Below are 19,332 nucleotides of genomic sequence, written 5' to 3'. Positions count from 1 at the left end.
CGAACAGAGATATAATAATACGAGTGTACATTTCATGTATATGTGCAGGACAGTTGTTCTTATGCAACACATATATGTAGTCAAAAAATAACATAATATTAAATAATGATAATAATAATATTATTATTATTTTTAATATTATGTATTTATTTAAACGGAAAATGAACAATAACCGCCGTGGCAGTGGCGGAGGGGATGTCGACGTTGACGTTGACGTGATGGTCGCGAAAACGGAAAAAAGGCGGACCCACAGCCGCCGCCGCCGCGCGGAGTCAGTACACGAAGACGATGGTCGTTCGTATAGGATTCCGGCCGTGGCGCTTTATTGTCAGTACGACGCACGTGGTGTGCGCTCGAACAGACGTTTCTCCGTCGCTGCCGCTTTCGCCGCCAAAGTAAAATTCTCGTCGGCGTGAAAAGTGTATTTCAATTATTATTGTTTGTTTTTAAAATAAAAATATATATCAATCGTTCCGGTTTCTTTGCTGCAACCAGCAATTTTAAAACGACAAAATTTATTTTTTCGCGTTGTAGGCCGATCGCGTCGGCCGTTTCGTCGCCTGTCGTAATATTATTATTTGTACTGTTTTAGCAATCATTTAGTATTATACGCGTCGATAGCGCCGGTTTGTTTCGTTCGTTTATTTTGTCGGTATTTTTCACTGTTTGGCTGGGTCGAGGATATCGAAGTATAGATTTAAATAAACACGTGTCCATCGAATGAGGTAAACACATGAGTTAATTGTAATTTTGTATATAATATTGTATTATTGTAGGACCAACGATTGTTAATTTAATCGGCGCTAGATCAGGGGTCTTCAACCCGCGAATCACCTTTTCGGTATTTGAGACCCTCGAATAAATTTTAAGCATAATATGTATGAATAGTTATAATATACGATCGTTCGATACACGTTTTTATTACGAATTCAGCCCACGAGGTTTAAAAAAAAAGTAATAAGTGGCCCGTTGCCTAAAAATGTTAAAGACCCCTGAAGTCCTAGATCGTCCCTATCAGAATTTCTTATAACGTAGCTATAATATTATATAGTTGAATAAGACGACAGGTTTGTTTGATAACGTTATATATCATATAAATAGGTAACTAACTTTATACACTTAGGAATACTTAATAGTAATATGTAATAATATATCTTATACGATGTAGGCATAATAGAGACACTTTGGAGTCACGGACAAATAATACAATAGTCAATAATAATACGTTTTATAAGGGGACTTAGATAACCTTTCGTCTTCATCGTCGTTATATATATATATATATGTATACACATAATACACATGACATATAACTCATATAAGACAGTGTCCATATTTTATGTTATGGTGTTACTTATTATTATATCATCGTGTTCGGCAACGGAATCGGTTGTGTATAACGGGCAGGAAAACTTTCGAAGGATAAAATAAAATAAACTTTGATAACGATATATTATATTATATCCGGTGCCTCAGCCCAGACAACGACGATATTCGCTCATTTCTCGCGGATAAATTCTCCCGACGTGTAATGCGTTTTTTTCCGACGACGACGATTACGACAGAATACTGATGTGCTGTGATATATATTTTATACATTATATGTATAGATTATATAGGTACTGGTTGACCGAATATTGTATCGCCACAGTGATGATGACGTCGTAAGCGTACGAGTATAATATTTTATCGTTCTATAGTAATATTTCGTCAACAGTTTTTGCGACACTGGCCATGTCGATACATTGATTTTAGTAAGCGAAAAAAAACAATTTTTTTCCTTGATAGCTGAAAACCCGAACGAACGTACAGTATATTAGTAGTAGGTACGCTATATAACTACGTATAAACGCGTTGTGATTTCGACCAAGCGTTAGTAGACGTGTTAGCATAATGTATTGATGTTTAAATGATTTGCCTTTAGGTTAATAACTGTAGACGAACCACGAAAGCATGTATACGATTGTTAGAATGGTGTTAATGTAATAGTAGAAAATAATAATAATAATAATAATTTATAAATTTAACTTTGTGATAAGGAATATTGGAAAGTACGTTTTCCGGAATTTATTAACGGCGGAAAAAGCATTGTTGCTAATTAACAAATTATTGTAATGCGTACTACATAAAATATTTATGAATAGTAGATTTAATATATATTTTGCAGTTGGTAATATTTTTAAAATGACTTGTGTAATTGTGAAAAAAAATTTTAAATTTATTTTCAGACTTAATATTATATAGAGACGTAATATTAATCATTTTTTTTTTTATAATTTGTTCATTACACTATTTAAAGAAATAATATTTTAGTTTAAATATTTACTTACGGTGTTACTCAGAAAAATGTCTGGTAGTCACAAAAAATGTATATTTAAAATAATTAGTATTATCGCTAAACTGATATAAAATTGTTACACAATAATGTAATAGAAAAAAAATAAAGTGTATATACATAAATATCAAATAAAAAGAGCTGATACAAATTATTAATTATATTAGAGCTGATAAAAATCTGTGTTAGTGCTTTCTATAGTAAATATTTAATTGTGACACTCTTGTAGACTTCCGAAAGTCCTTAGGGGCATTCATAAAATTAAATAGTTTATCTTGACCAAACGCGTTATTATTTTGTTGCAAATTTAGCGTGGTTAAAAAATCGCGTAATAATAATAATAATAATAATCAATTATGACAGCCAAGGATATTGATATATTGTAAACCCATCTATATATAAAAAAAAATTAACTATAAAGACTTGCCGAAACTCGTACATCTCGTTTTTTATAAAACCAATCGACTTTACAACAACTAATAATCGTTTCTATTAGATATTTAGATTGTGAAAGTTGTTGCCAATAATCGATCATGATAAAATAATTAAACAAAGACGAAGAGAATATTTCGTACTCAAATCTTACACAATTTATCAGAAAGTATTTGTTTTCAGATGTCATCGTACTAATGATGTGGCGATTCACAAAAATCGTAAACAATCATCACAAATGACGATTAAACGAGTATATGAATTTTTTTCAGGTAGTGATAACAAGTTGTCTAAGTCTAATATTATTGTATAAATTTACAAATTTAATATTGTAACGATACGAAAAATATTTTTTAGAATTTTCGTGTAGTCCAATTGCAGGTATAAATAAGTTAGTATGTGACATAATAATAAAATAATATGATAATAAGTTTTGATTAATAGCGCAATTGTTAGCTTAAAGTTTTTCGTTTTATTTGATTTTATAGTTACTGGGTAAAATATAGATTTACTATTATATAATCTAAAAATATTTTTAACTATCAAATTAACAAACCATATTATTCATATTGTTCAGGATATTTTGTATTTAAATAGACTTTAGACTTTAATGGAAATACAAATTGCCAAGATAAACGTTTAAAGTGACTGGATTTATACAACCTGTGATCATAGGCGTGTCCACGGATGGGAGGGGGCAGGGTATGCACTTGCACCCCCGCGAGATCAGGCACAACCACTCATACTACACAAACAACTTATTCAGTGGGTTGAATATTCTAACGGAAATGTTTAATATTGCATCCCCTGCGAAAAAGTTCTGGACACGCTTATGCCTGTGATAGATAATATCAAGATTTAAAAAGTAAAATTGATATTTTGTGGAAATTATGATTTAATTTAAAAATACTGCGTAGAGTCTAAATAACTATATCGTACAATAACTAAAAATTATTCTGTTGTATGTCATAGGAAATAAATATAAATATCATTTTTAGTAGGTAGCCAATAATAAGTATTATTATATAATATATTTATTTACTAATTATTAAAACAACATAGGTAGTACTTAAGTACTTAATCGAGTTATAGGACTTAAAACTGAATACTATATTCCCATATTCTATAATTCGTCAATAATTTGTACAATTTTGATAATATTGGATACCTAGTTAACCTGTGGAATTTTTTTATGAACAAAAATCAATCATTTTGAATTATTGTCTTATTTAAAATTCATTATATCATGTTCTATACAATTACTGAATAGACGAATATTTTATTTATTAAGCCTTCAATACAAATATAGGACATATATAACATATTTAAAATATTTTTTCTACGCTTTTCTTTTTAAAAAGATTTTATGGAAATTGTATTATGTAGGCTTTTAGAAATGCATTTTTAGAATTGCGAAAAATTATTTTATAACATACTAATATCATCGTCGTTGTAAGTGATTATACGTTTATTTCTACTCAAGAAATAGTGTGGTATTTTATATTTTTTAGTAATACAATGAAATATCGTTATTTTATATTTGTAAATTATTATTTCAACAGTTTTCCAATTTTATTGTGAATTGGTAAATATTATATTATAATATATTTTGAAATTGAATTTTTATCATGGACAAATAGGATAGTAAATAAATAATATAATTTTATTGTTACACTGATAAAGAAATATTTGATATTTCAATTTAAATAATTTAATCGTATTTTTCTGTTTTTAGTGATTGCAAATAATTCATTAACTGTTCGATGATAACCAGTTTTTGTTGTTCTAATAATTCACTGTATTTAAGTTCCACAAAGTGCATTTAATAGTAATAATATACTCTGGACTTTGTTCGAGTTTGTTCTTAACATGGTTATTATTTATTATTATTATTTTTTTTTTTATCACGATTACGTTTTATGAAAAGACATTATCATTATTGAATATTTATTAAGTTCTTGTATAATATAAGTGTGTAGAATATTTCATAGGTATATAAGTAAATACTACTTTTTTTTTTATTATTATTAATTTTTAATCACATGTGATGATTAGTGTTTAAACTTTATGTGTCAAGTGAACTCAAGGAAAATCATTATTATTTATTTTAAATATTTTAAATGTATACACTATACACATCTCGACAAATGTAATGGTGTAGTTCAGATAAAATTTATAATATATGATCTAGTAATATTCTTTATTATTCTGAAAAATGTCTTACTGACTTTACAATGAAATTCCAAAACAGAATGTAGAAAACAATTCATTTTCCAATCAATTGTCCACGTTAATCACTTTCCGTAGCCTATCGAGTCTCCATAATATTTCATCCAGGCACCTTGAGTCCCTCTAATTTTTCTCTTTTTATGGTCCACTGCGCTCGGTCACCGGATTTATTTGGTAATTTTGAGACAAATAGCTTTGTCTGCAGTCTTCTAAAGCTGCCACGTCGCGTGCATTAACCAGCCAAACGACAAAGCATTTAATCATTGACTACCGAGTTTTTATTCTTTTTACGAATATCATACCAAAACTTATTATATAATTGAATCGACTAAATACAATAATAGTATTATAGTATATAGTTGTGTTTGCGATACATGTAGTGGTGGTCGTCTATTTTTCCAAGACAAGGCAAATACTCTTATCACTGGAATTTAAATCGCATGATTCGTATGTGCTTAAGAGCGTCGTAGTTTCATGGATTTGTCCAGTGTTCATCGTCATCACACTATGGCAACAGAGTGCATCATGTAATATTGTATAGCTAGTGAAGAAATGGGCTGAAGAATTCTGGAATGCAGTTTGTGGAGGGAAAAAAACGAGTTACAAAAAACATTTATACAAACCAATATATTATATCGCATGTGTGAAGAGGATCTTACGGGATGTAAGTAACGTCGATTAGTGCGAGACATTGGAATATAGTTGACATGTATGAGAGAGAAAAAGTTTTTTTCTAACAACGTTGGTCCAAGTTTTTGAACGGTTGAGTGAATTCCGTAACGAAAAAAAAAATTCCTATTGCATCGAGTAATATAATAAAACCGTATTACTATTCTTTATTTTATTTATCGAGAATAGATACCAAATATATAATATGATGTACTGAATAATATATAAATGCCACTCGCAGTTTTATCGGATTTATTAATTTGACTTGAAAAATAGCGTAAACGAGACACGAGTATTATTATTCATTGTCAGACGTGTATTTTGTATTCTTGTTGTATTATTTAATTATCGTTTGCGCAGAAAAATAAGCAAAGCTATAATATATATAGTATTCAGTAATGCATTTTGAGAAATGACCCGCTTTTACAACTTTATGAATTCAACATGTAAGTGAGAAGTATTTTATAATTATGATTCGGTAAACATATGAATGTTTTAGAAGTTTTAACACTAAAAAATAAATATGTTTGTCAATATCAAATACTAACATTTTAGGAATTTATAGCTATTAACTATGGATTCTCTGAAAGTTTTCAAAAAATGATTAAAACGAATACATAGGTATTAATTAGGATTTAGATATAAATAATAAAAATGTGTATATATTTTATAAAAATAAGTGTTTAAATTTTTATTTTACTTCATTGTTTTTAATATTAAAAAAAAATTGTCATCGGACTTATGTAAGTAATGGAAACATATATTTTAATATTTTAAATGTTGAATACACTGTAATTACTAATTAGTCATCTTAAATTCAAAATAATTTTTAATATTTAATTGATTATGAAATTGCAGTATGATATAAATATTACAAAATTAATACATAATTCCATCAATTCTCAATATATTATACATGATATAGTATCATGTTGCTTATTACATAAATAATTATTAATTATATTATATTTTTATCGTTTAAGGTTTGTATACAATGAGTGTCAAACTTAACATTATTTTTAAATCGTGAAATGATTTTATTCGTATAATTATGTATGAGGTTATTTTTTACGTCAAACTCGGATTATATTGCAATAAGATATAGTGATTATTCGCATGATTTCCTCGTGGTCCAAAATTCCATTTTTAATTATTAATAGGTGTCATCTCATTTACTGGTTTTATTACCATTAAAAAATACTCTCATCAGTACTTTATGAAAAAAATATTCCGTGCGTGTAAATATTGCTGTTATTACTAATATTATTCCATATGTATCTTATAATAACCGGTTCATTCGGCGCATAAGAGACATTGACATTTCGAGTTTCCTCCCTTTACCGGTTGCTATAGTATTATAGTCATGAAAGTATAATGGTTTTACTTAATATCTGACGCCTTTTTATCATTTACATTTATATATTTAATACATCGCATGTATAATATGTTTTAATATTATTATTTTTCAATTGGCTTATGAATACCACGTGGGCCAAGTCAACGAGACGGGTTTTATATTTATATAGCAGGTATATACATTTTTAAACTGTTCAATTTGTTTAAAAAGTAATAATATTGTTGATATACCTGTCATTTGGATTTCAAATATATTTATTTTTCAACCCTTTCCCATTAAAATAATATGTTTTAAATAATATATTTCCCATAATACCCATTAGATGTTTTAATATTTGCGTACAAATCGTGGTCGTGAATTCTGTTACCTATACCAGGACTGGCCAACTTTAATTGCCTCGTGATTGACCTCTGAGTTTTTCTAGGTTGTCGCGATTGCGACTAATATATATGTATATATTATTGTATATAATATTTATATGTGTTGCACTTGTTTTATTTGTTTTATTTAGAATATTAATAAGTAATAATAACGTTTAATTTCATAGTTTTGCACAATACGTATTTTAATAAACTTGATTATAAATTGTTACTTTTGATTTATTATTACTTGTTTTCCGACAAAAAAATCAAGAAAAGACATAAGAGTATCGCAATCGACACGAACTCATGTAGCGATCAACCTGTTGGCCACCCCTGACTTATACAAATAAAGATATTTATGTATCAATTAGACAAAAAAATACATTTATACACTTTTATAAAATGTATATTGATTTTTGTCATTTTTCCTATTGTATAAATAGTAAAAAAGAAAATGTATAATTTTAAAAGTGGCAATACTTGTGGGTAGTAATCTTTCCGGATGTACAACTGAACACATAATATATTTGGTATTATGCAGAAACATAGAAACATAACTTCTATTAACGTTTTATTGTTGACGCCCCTCGACGATTTGAATAGATTTTAGGAAAACTAAATTGTACTACTTTTACAAGAATTATTAACTTGTTTTTTTTATTAGTATACTTAATATACTAAACGAAAATTAGACATGGTATCTAATATCGTTTGTTGAAATTTTAAATAGGGAGAACTAACTCGTTCTACAGTAATTGTTCGTTTCATCGATGACCTGGAAGCATTCCAGTAACGGACGACAGATGTCAGAGATATTATTTTTGTCAACTTCGTGGTAGATAATTTGTTTGTACAATTAAAAGTGCATTGCGTTGAAGCTATTTAGTGCATGTTTGACCATCACAGATTTGGCTCCAATCCGAGGTTATTGTCAAGAATAAATGAATAAATTTTCGGATAATGCGCCGAAAAATGGTTATAGTTCTCTTGTAAATGTTCAATATTCTTATAGGTTTTTGGTTGTACACCAATCTCAGTTAGCCGACAGATTAAAAATGAATTCGAAATGCTATATTGCACAGCATAAGACATATAGGACCTATGGGTATATTGTATCAAAATATGATAATTATATTTGTGTAGGCGTGTAATACAGATGTACGAACGACCGATATATATATATATAGACAAAGAAATTAATTCTGCAATGTATAATATACAGATATTATATTATATACAGAAATGTGTATATTTGAAATATTACGTAAGTCTTCATAAAATATAATATATATCTATATTATAGTATCGTAACAGTCCATGGTCAGACTATGCGGACCACGATGCATAAGACGGCGGAAACAATAGTTTATAAATATCGTCTCTTTTTTGTTTTCTTAAAAATGATTTCATCGTCTCGTTAAAGAAAATAAAAAAGCACCATGGTTTTAAAAAAAATATAAAAATGTTGTAAATTTATACAAATTTCGTGAACGGCCATGAAGTATTTAAAGATTATATTAATATTGTTTTTGTGATTCAATAGTAGGTATACAATAAACATTTTACAACGCAATATCCATTCGTTTATTCACGTTAAGGGCTTTTCATTTTTATTTTTATTTTTTTTTATCTACACATGAAGATATTTTAATTGCTAGTTATTGGTTAAAAGACAATCTGGTCATATTGTTTTGAAAAGTATTTCATTTTTATGGCATGTTGATATACCCTTGTAAGGGGAAATAGTTGTTTTATCCCAGAATGGACTAGTATGCAAAACTGTATAAAAATAATTTCGAATATAAATGATTTAAATCTCTGCAAGAACCTAAGATTTTTATTCATCATTTCATCATATCGTTAGTTATGTTTAAAAACGTATTAGAAAAATAAAATAAAATATTGTCGCCTGAAATCATATGTACACATTTAAAAAACAAACGTTAAATGTCGCGTATATAATATATCATAATGAATTAAACTAACAAAACAACAACAATATAATCATGCTGTAATTATTCGTGAATCGTGAATTTATTACTCCGTCTGTCAACGATAACGGATGATTGAGGACGCCGTATAATAATAGTGTTCGTTGTGTATAATATTATTGATTGATAGCGATTCAAATGGTTTGAAAATGATTCAGTTTAGCATTTTATTGTACGTTGTAGCAATTTACCTACTTACTCATCATACACGTGTGGGATACTCAACGGTTGAGTTTTAAGTATCCTGAATTCCTTCAGTATGCGTTTATTTAAATATAATGCACGGATATACCTAAAATATTATAATGTTGAAAATTTTTTTTGAACAAGAATCCTTTCGTTGAGTTATCGTAACTATTCTCGCGGTAAACTATATTGTGAAGACGAAGATCTTTGTCACAATGGTGCGCGTATAAATAAGACATTTTTTGAGAACATTAAAGACCACGGTTAATATTATTTATAAATGGTTATTGTTTTCCGAATAATATAATTTTTAATTATTCACTATATTATTGTAGGTATTATTTTATGTTTTAATTATTATTTATCAGATGTATAGTTATTATAGTTTTGACTGAAATTAATAAAAACACGCGTGTTTATGTTTATCCAAGAGGCATACTATAGAAAAACTATAAAAATGTTTGGTTAATTTTTATTTTATCAGTTTAGGTATTGTATAATATTTTTTGTTTACTAAATTTATTATGAACTGAATAATTTTTTTATAATTAATTATATAACTTAATAACCAATGAACATCAATATTATACTGCCACTATAAAATATATTAAACACTCTTATTATTATTATAGTATTATCTTAGTTAAATAGTGTGGTAGTATTATTTTACACGTCTGCCTGTATCAACACTATCAACTCTTAAGCCAAATATTTTTAGATAATTCTATTGTACACATAAAAACAATTGAAATTAAGGGGTCCGGGTCATTTAATTTTATGAATGGGGGAAAAGAAATTACCAAGTAAAAAAAGTATAGGTAAAATCTTCGTCAATCTTTATAGTTATAAGTAAACTATATTGTCTACTAAACATAATGTCGTAAAATAATGTTTTGATATAATTACTGTACAACATTATCGTTAAAAAAAAGAAAGGAAAATACGTTTTGTAATATCGTCGTAGTGTTACGTGCGATGGCCGCCCGTCGTTTTCCGCGTGTTGTCGATGTTAATAGACTTAAACAGTCGAACGTCCGAACGTGCACAATATATTCCGTGTCACCACCGCGTGTACCTATAATATATTGTAATACCTGTTACATACGGTTCGACAGCCGAGAGACTTTTATATCATTGTATATAGCGTATGAAGAAACGGGAAAACTACGTTATAGACATGCCTCGGCGCAGAAGTTTTAATCGCGTGTCGTCTCGGCTGGTGTATATGGCGATCGGCGGCGGTGACGTTGGACTTAGCGATTCCGCTCACAGACGAAGAGCGGCTTACCCGAAGTGTATTATCGAATGAATTGTTTTTGTTAGCCGTACATGGGATTGTCGGTGGAGTAAGAAGGAAATGAGAAAAAAAAACTGACGACGAGAAAAATGAGTAGCGTTTTATTTTTTATTATATTATTTTCGTATTATCCAACCTGCTGATGTCTATAGGATATTTACGTTGTTTCGAAATAACTCTTCAAAAATAAAACCTATATATTAGGTGTGTCATTTTTTGTACTTATACATAGTGTTTTAGCGCATTTGTCCTAGTATTTATATATAGTTGTCACATAATAATATTCTTAAAGCTATAAAATATAAATTATGATTAAACAAATCATAATAAGAGTTATACTAACTATATCAAAAACAAACTTTGAAAAAATAGAAACATAAAAAAGTACATTTACTTTTATTAAAAAAACACATTACAAACAAAAATTAACCTTTGATTATTTTTAATATGTTATAAATAATAATTATGTACGTACTTAATGAAAATACACTTTACTTTTTAATCATTTACTTACCTAATTAGTGTTTACAATTTCGATTAAAATATCATATGTAATATATTACGGTTTTGTAATCATTTTTTTTTTTTTAATTCGTTTGCAATGACTATCGGTTATTATGACCGACTTTCCTGGTACTTTGAACGTCATTGTAAACGATTTTTACTGTGTACAAGCTACTTATGTATCTAACTATTTTTAAGGGACGTATACAGAGAAATGTAATTTATATTATAATAGGTGACCACTGACCGGGTATGATATAATGTAATTGAACAAATATCGCGTTGAGACACTGTGTATATTGTTTATTAATTTTGTGCTCTGTCACCGTATACAGGTACACGGTATATAGATACCGTAGATACACTCTATCATACATATAATGTATAGTATAGGTACCCTCGACTGATAAGTCGTCCTGGAAACACCGGTGAACGGTAGACCGTGACGAAGCCTGTTAGTTACTTGGTTAGTTTATGTACCCGTACGATAATCAACGTCGGCGAAGCTTTCTAAAAAAACAATTTGCGGCCGATAACGCGCACACTGATGCAAATACGCCCGCAATTCCTATAGGCGACCGCAGATTAGCAGTACGTTTATTTGCATACCTACTATTATTATAGTACTACAAATTACACTTAATATATATACATAACATTATGCAAAGTAAATATAACATAATACTCCACGTATCATACTAACACGCACCGTACAGGACGATTCAACAGCCACCACCGCGGGATCGTTTAAACATGCGGTGTCATATATTATATTAATATATTAAGTTCTAAACAAATAATTAATACATACACGAATATACCGTATACTGTGGATGCTATAATAAGTGTTAGTATAGTCTGCAAAAGTCAATAAACGGTTTTGCGTATATAATATAATATAGGTACCCACCCATAATGATATTTTTATTATTATATTGATGCTACACGCCTAGGTATATAGAAACTTTAACGATGACATAAACAGCATAGAGCACCAATAAAATATCTATATTATTATAAAGGAGATAATAGCTGCTGTTAACTCTGAAATAATGAATATTAATCTAAAACTAGTAACGTAAACAATGTTCTGTTGTTTGGAATCCAACCACCAATAGTGACTCTCAAATGTTGAAAAGAGAGTCAACATTTATTTTCTCCTCAAGACTATTTTCTTGTCCAAAATTTTTAAATATATCTTCTATTTTGGATTAAAGATAAGGCACTAATTTAAACTTTTTAAGAAAACTTCTGGCAGATGAGGTTATTTCTCTTGCATTATTTTACTATGTTGATTTTAAATCTTCAAAATAGAACCGATTTTCCTTTTTATATTTATTTTTCTTTTACTAACTATTTATTCTACTCTCTCTTAACATATCGTGACTTGGAACGAGGGCTTCGTTTTATGTATGGGTTTTTAAATTATAAGTTAGGTATATCATTAGATTCTTATACATTACTTATACTTTTACATTGGTTTTCGGTTTGCACTTTTTAAAAGTAAATACATACTATATTTTATTGTTGTACCTACAAAAGTTGTCGTGACACAATTATCGCAATAATATTGTATAATATACTATTATTAATGTACTATAGCTATCGATAAGTTGAGAACTGGGAATAACTGACTATATGCGTTTGCATAATAATTTTTGCCGGTCACTAGGAAAGAATACATAAGTGTTATAGTGTAATGCTGTACCGGATAGGTATTATAATAAAATAATAATAACATAAAAACATGTCGTATCGCTTGTAAAAATAAAAACTTTATTTAGCATATTTAAATATATTTTAAAGTGGTTTTCGTATAAAAAATGTATTGTCGATATCGTCGTAAGAAAAAATAAACAAGTGCATATAGTAGTATAATACTATTAAATTAAAAAAAAAATCATTAGACATATATTGCATTTAAACATACACCGTACACTATTCACTATATATTTATTATGTAAATTACCAAAGAAAAAAATGTAATTTATTTCCATGATTTTTTCTTGCGTAAATCAACTTCGCTGATTCCTCTATTCTGTCTATATTCAATACTATATGAAAAATACTATTGCTGAATTTTTGAATTATCTGCACGTACCATTATAATTTATAGGTTTTTAAAAATGTGCATGTTTTTTTTTAAAAGTTATTTGGAGGGAAATGTACTCCAAATAGTTTTCTTTTTTTCAATAACACGCAATTTATTTCATTATTCGACAACATTTAAATATAATAGCTCAAACCAGTGCAAGCAAAAGTATACACGAAAGCCAGCATTTATGAATTCGGATATTTATTGTAACCAATACACATTTGAATATTGCAGTTACCTATATAATAACGGTTATTGAATAATATTTGGTGGACAATATCGCAAAATCGACAACTTTGCAGAATATGAAAGGATGAACTTTCATAAAAGACTATATATAAATACAGATCTTATTAATATTAATAATAAATACACATTTTTAGCATTTTTAAGAGTATTTTTGAATTATGATTGAATTATATAATTTTTGCGTAACACGTGAATGTGTGATGATTTATTACACAGAAAATAAAATAATATTATCTAAGTACTAATGAATAATAACATTTTTTCTGAACAATATTTTTAAATTTGTTTTTTATGGTGAACTAAGTATATTTTTTTATTGTTATTATATTTTTTTTTGAAATACAAGACACGAAAATTCATCAAAAGAAGTCATCCGTGAGAAATACTTTTTTGTTCCCTTTTGACTGTGGTACACGTAGTTACCTAATAATTATATACCTATCCTTTATATGACACATACACGTATATTATACAATATGACATTTTCATATGTGTGTATGTTTTGCCGAACTATTGAGAAATACAAATAGTAAAACGCAGTATAATTTTTCTAAACATAAACTATTCCCATCGATTTTTTTCGTTCGTATAGTTTGATATAAATTTAATATTGTTTCCGAACATTTTTATTGAGATTTTTGTATGTGTTACGGTGTTGACGGATTTTGAAAATTATAAGGACATTTTAGAAGAACAACATTTGAAACGTGTTAAAACTTTGAGACGAGTAAAACAGATAGCAAAGTTATTTTCTAACGAATAAACCATCGTTTTAGTGTCCTATATTTTAAGACGCGAAGGAATTAAACAAATCAAACTCTTATATTGCACTTTAATCATCATTTTTTTTTACAAATTTCGTAAGAATTGTAGGAAAAATCGAATTGAAAAAGTTCAGTAAATGATGTTTTCAAAACAAACCGTGAAATTAAGGACTCGTGCACTACGCAAGAATACGACACTTTTTAAAATATATTAAGAATCACAGTCACATTTCATCAGCTTTATATATGTACTTGAATTATAATACTAACCAATAGTATTGTACCGTAATCAATTTGTACTTAATTTGGAGCCATATTTAGAGCATACAGCTATAATAAAACCTAATATTTTCTTATATCGAAAATGTATATTATGTAGTTAACTAAACCTGAAAGTTCATATCAGTGACAGAAGGCGCAGACGAGAACTTTGTTCTAAATAATTGTTTTTATTACTACAAAGTGGTATTACATTGATGATTTTTATTATTTATGTGTTATTATTTATAGAAAATACTTATCAGTTCATTTGAAGTATTTGACACATAATTTAGCAGAAGTAAGTATTTTTGAACAAACATTTAGGCGAAAATAACTATAAAAATGACAGTATGAAGATTTAAACTTTTATTACATATACGTATATACTTAAATATTTCAAAACTAGCCTATATTAATATTTAGCTCATCATAATTTAAAGATATAATATCAACGTATAATCTACAACGGTTATGGTTATGTATAATATTTTAAAAAGCAAAATGTAATTTTAGAAGGCATAACATCCAATTGTTTTAATAGATATAATATATATATATTATCCTACACCTATATGTGTAATGTGTGCTTCAGGCATAATTTCTTAGGCGTATATATACATATTTTTTAATGAAGACATTTGAAGAATGTTCTTTATTAAAAATATTATTAATTTTCAAAACGTGACTTTCAAGGTCACAGTTTTTTGGGTGTTACTGACACAGAGTTCATTTTGTGACGCCGTCTTCGTATAGAAGGCATTACACGTTAATACTTAATAATATATAAGTTTTGATAAAAATACGCCCACATTATTTTTCAAATATTTGAGTGTTTAATTAATAAATCTATCTGTTTAAATTTTTTATATCAAAAGGATTTTATTTTTATTTTATATGTTTTTAGTTATTTTAAAACAGCAAAATGTATAAACAAAAAACTAAAACTAACGGCCCAATGACCATAGACTTAATTACCTATAAAAATGATAAAAACCTTTAGTGTTTAATGTTAAACAAATAATTTCTTATAACAGAAACTAATGGAATGATAATTTGTTTAAATAATATATTATAATATTGTTTAATGTGTGTGCTTTCGAAAATCAAATAGTTGGACATACTTAATACGTGAAGCGTGAACATAGGAGTATCTGAACACTTAGGTATCCGAAAAGTCCAATTTTTATTCGTTAAATTGACTAGGTAGATTTTAATTTGTAAAATAGATATTATTAGATTATGATATATTGATATTTAATACTTTAAACTATTTTCTAAAGGTCTTATAAGTATACATAGACCAGAAAAAATTAAAAAGATAGAGCTGAGGAATATGCTAAAAGATTATTACTTACTACAATAAATCAATAATCAAAAATCAGTAGGTAACTAAATATAAAAAAATAAACGTCAGACAGCTTAATTATTAGGTGTTTTAATTCATATAATTATATGCACTCGATATATTCACTCATATTGTAAATCACTTAGTGAAGATTATAAATAATACTTTTTTTTTTAAATAAAATGTATAGAACAAATATATGATGCATTGATGCATATACGAGTACAAAAGATTTTAAAGATAAATTAACCTGCTATAGTGCGATTTATTGAGCTATCTTTTACACACAATAATTAAAATAAATATTTTGATGATGTTACTAAATTTTATAAATTTGACGAAGAATAGAATAAAAATAATATTAAAAACTAACATCAAAGATTAAAACTGAAATGCTTAAATATAAAGATATTAATATCATATCATACTTCTCAATTTTTTAAATAGTTATTTTTATTGGATATTTATGTAAGTTTTTTATAATGAATTTTGTTGATTTTTTAAAATATTTTGGATCGATGTTGAAAAAAATATGAAAACTAAAGTACATGTTTCATTTATGTTACAATACGTAATGTATAGTAACACAAAAGACGTAAAGTAGTAAAGAATATAATAATTATAGTTGCCTACCTATATAGTTAGTGTAAAAATCGGTGTGCATAAAGACCATATGTCATTTAGTAAACTGCATTTCAAATACTTTAAACCATGACAACTTTTGTTGTTGGTATCGTGCACGTGTGTTGATTGGATATATATATTTTTATTATTGTTCGTTTGTTTAGAATACCGTCTAGTTTCACTAATATTACCTTATTATTTGCATGATATTTGGAGAGTTGAACCAAATGTTGACGGAGTAATATGTTTGACGCTTATAACATGTAATACTGTTTGTTTCATTTGAATCGATAATATTTATTTTAGTTTACATGCTAATATAATATTATACGAGTATATTACAACATATCTTCAGGCGGATTGGCATATTCATATTATTACCGACGGCGTGATTTTATCTGAAATCCGTAGTCGGTGAGTTTTAAAATTACCCGCACATTAACACGCGTATTCGATACTTTTCGCTAACAATTTGCATTTTAAAATTTGTTCGAATAGTTGGTTTGGTTTTGCATAACTATAGTACCCATACGTGTAAACTATACAATATACAATCCAGTGTATAATATACTCGTACATGCCGTCCCAACATAGACGCATGCCAATCAAACTATTTCTTTTTGTACCGCGACGACGGATTTTTTTTTGTAGAGTACTCGTATACGCGTAAATTATTTTTTGATGCACGATGAACATTTAAACAAACATTTTTACCAGTTAAGTTGGAATAATTTTAGTTACTACTTAATATGTAGCACAGTCGTTCAAAACTCAACCGCAACAACGTGATTGTCATGTTACTCGTGACATAATAATAGAGGTTGTCATTTGATCGATTAAAAATAAAAAATTGTTCAAATAATGGTAAATTTGTTATACGTAATTTTATTTTTATATTTTTTTTATTGCACGAGATATAATAACATGCATATTATACAGTTATATTAATCATGTATCTTATGATTTTTACTATGCGTATATTTATATTCACTTATTATTCACTCTAACTAATAAAACCTATACATGTCGACGATGACGATGATGACCTGTTGAGCCTGACGACCAGTTTATGTTAAAAATAATATAAATTCCTAAATAAAGTTTTACACATTTATTGAATAAACCATTTAACGTATCATTTATTATTTTAAAAATTATTAATGTTTCGTAAAAAAATTTTTTTTACATAATTTTAAGTCGTTAACAACAAAACATTTTTTTACACAAAAAATATATATTATTAATAACATGTATTTTTGATTCCTTATTCAAAAACAGGATATTTTTTGTTTTACATCGGAGTATAAAAATCGAATTTTGAAATAGTAGTTAAGAGATAACTTTATAAGTATTTAAAGTTTTGATAATCGTTGTTGAATAGTACCCTTTCTAAGTGTTGGTTCACTAAGTATTCCATCCATCTAAACTTTAAATACTTATTACTGTTATGCTATTTGTCCAAAATTTTTATAGATCGAAATATTTATTCCAAAAAATTTTCTGATTTGGAATATAAAATTTCAAAAGTCTATGTCATTCAAATAACAAAATGAGAAAAATTTGTTTATTATAACAACTTGAAATCATGTAAAAAAATATTTTCAAAACCTAATGTTTTTAAATAATAAGAGTTGCTTTAGATTACATTCAGTTTTATATTTACTTAAACAAATAGATACACGACGACGACGACCTGTTGTTGCTAACGCCCGGTTCATGTTATTTCTCGAGTACATATCTATATGTAAGCTATATATACATATTATATGTATGTATATATATAATATAATTATTAACATATGACACAATCCGAATCGGTGCGTTTATACAATGTATATATTAAATTTACATACACTCACATACATTATATGTATGCACATTACACGTGTTGTACAGATACACACACACACACACACACACACACACACCGGTGTGCTTAAATAAATTCATATATAATAGCTTACAATATTATTATTTTACCGATGTCCTATATTATGTTGTACACGACTCGAGACCGATAGCATAAATCTTGTATATCGTATGTTCTCATATACATTTATACATATATTATATATATATATATATATTTATATAGTAACTACTGACTATACGATCGTCGTTTAACCAAGACGATTTCAATGGGCGCCGGGCGCGGGTTTCGTATCAATCTAGTCCGGCGCCGGAGACATCTCCGAGCGAACTAATGCTGCAGCTAAGACTGCTGCAGCAGTGATTGAGCGATCCTCGTGTAGATAAATCACGAGGACAGCGTGTGGAGCAGTCATTTCGTTTTCGGTATAATATTATTGATTGTATAAATGTACTATATTTTTATTTATTTAAAATCGATTTTTATATGAATATGATATATTGTGTGCCTAAAGTATATTTTATAGGGATTATTGCAATGTAAAATTATCATAACGGCTGTTGCAGTGTTTATGTGAGTTGAGATTTTATCATAATTTATAGTTAGGTATAGGTATGCTGTATGTGTATACAAAGCGAGCCTGTTGCGAAAAATCCGATAATACACGGCCTGAAGTATACAGCGTGATTTTCCTAGCACGCTCACCCTTATTTTTCTTTTAGTAATGAATTTATTCAAATAATTTCGATTTTTAGAATTTTT

At 27.8% G+C, this 19,332-nt stretch overlaps 1 protein-coding gene across 1 annotated transcript in view; it reads left to right on the top strand.

Annotated features, from left to right (window-relative positions):
- The first annotated feature begins 358 nt into the window (after window positions 1-358).
- The window catches only part of LOC113555218 (growth hormone secretagogue receptor type 1-like), a 148,093-nt gene continuing 129,119 nt past the window's right edge, over window positions 359-19,332 (top strand). The window contains exon 1 of the mRNA XM_026959603.1: window positions 359-725. The gene's annotated coding sequence lies outside the window, so the exon portion shown is untranslated. The remainder of the gene's footprint in view (window positions 726-19,332) is intronic.

Source organism: Rhopalosiphum maidis, chromosome 2, assembly GCF_003676215.2.
Source record: "Rhopalosiphum maidis isolate BTI-1 chromosome 2, ASM367621v3, whole genome shotgun sequence".
NCBI classification, from domain to species: domain Eukaryota; kingdom Metazoa; phylum Arthropoda; class Insecta; order Hemiptera; family Aphididae; genus Rhopalosiphum; species Rhopalosiphum maidis.
This window is presented reverse-complemented; position numbering and strand designations above follow the sequence as displayed.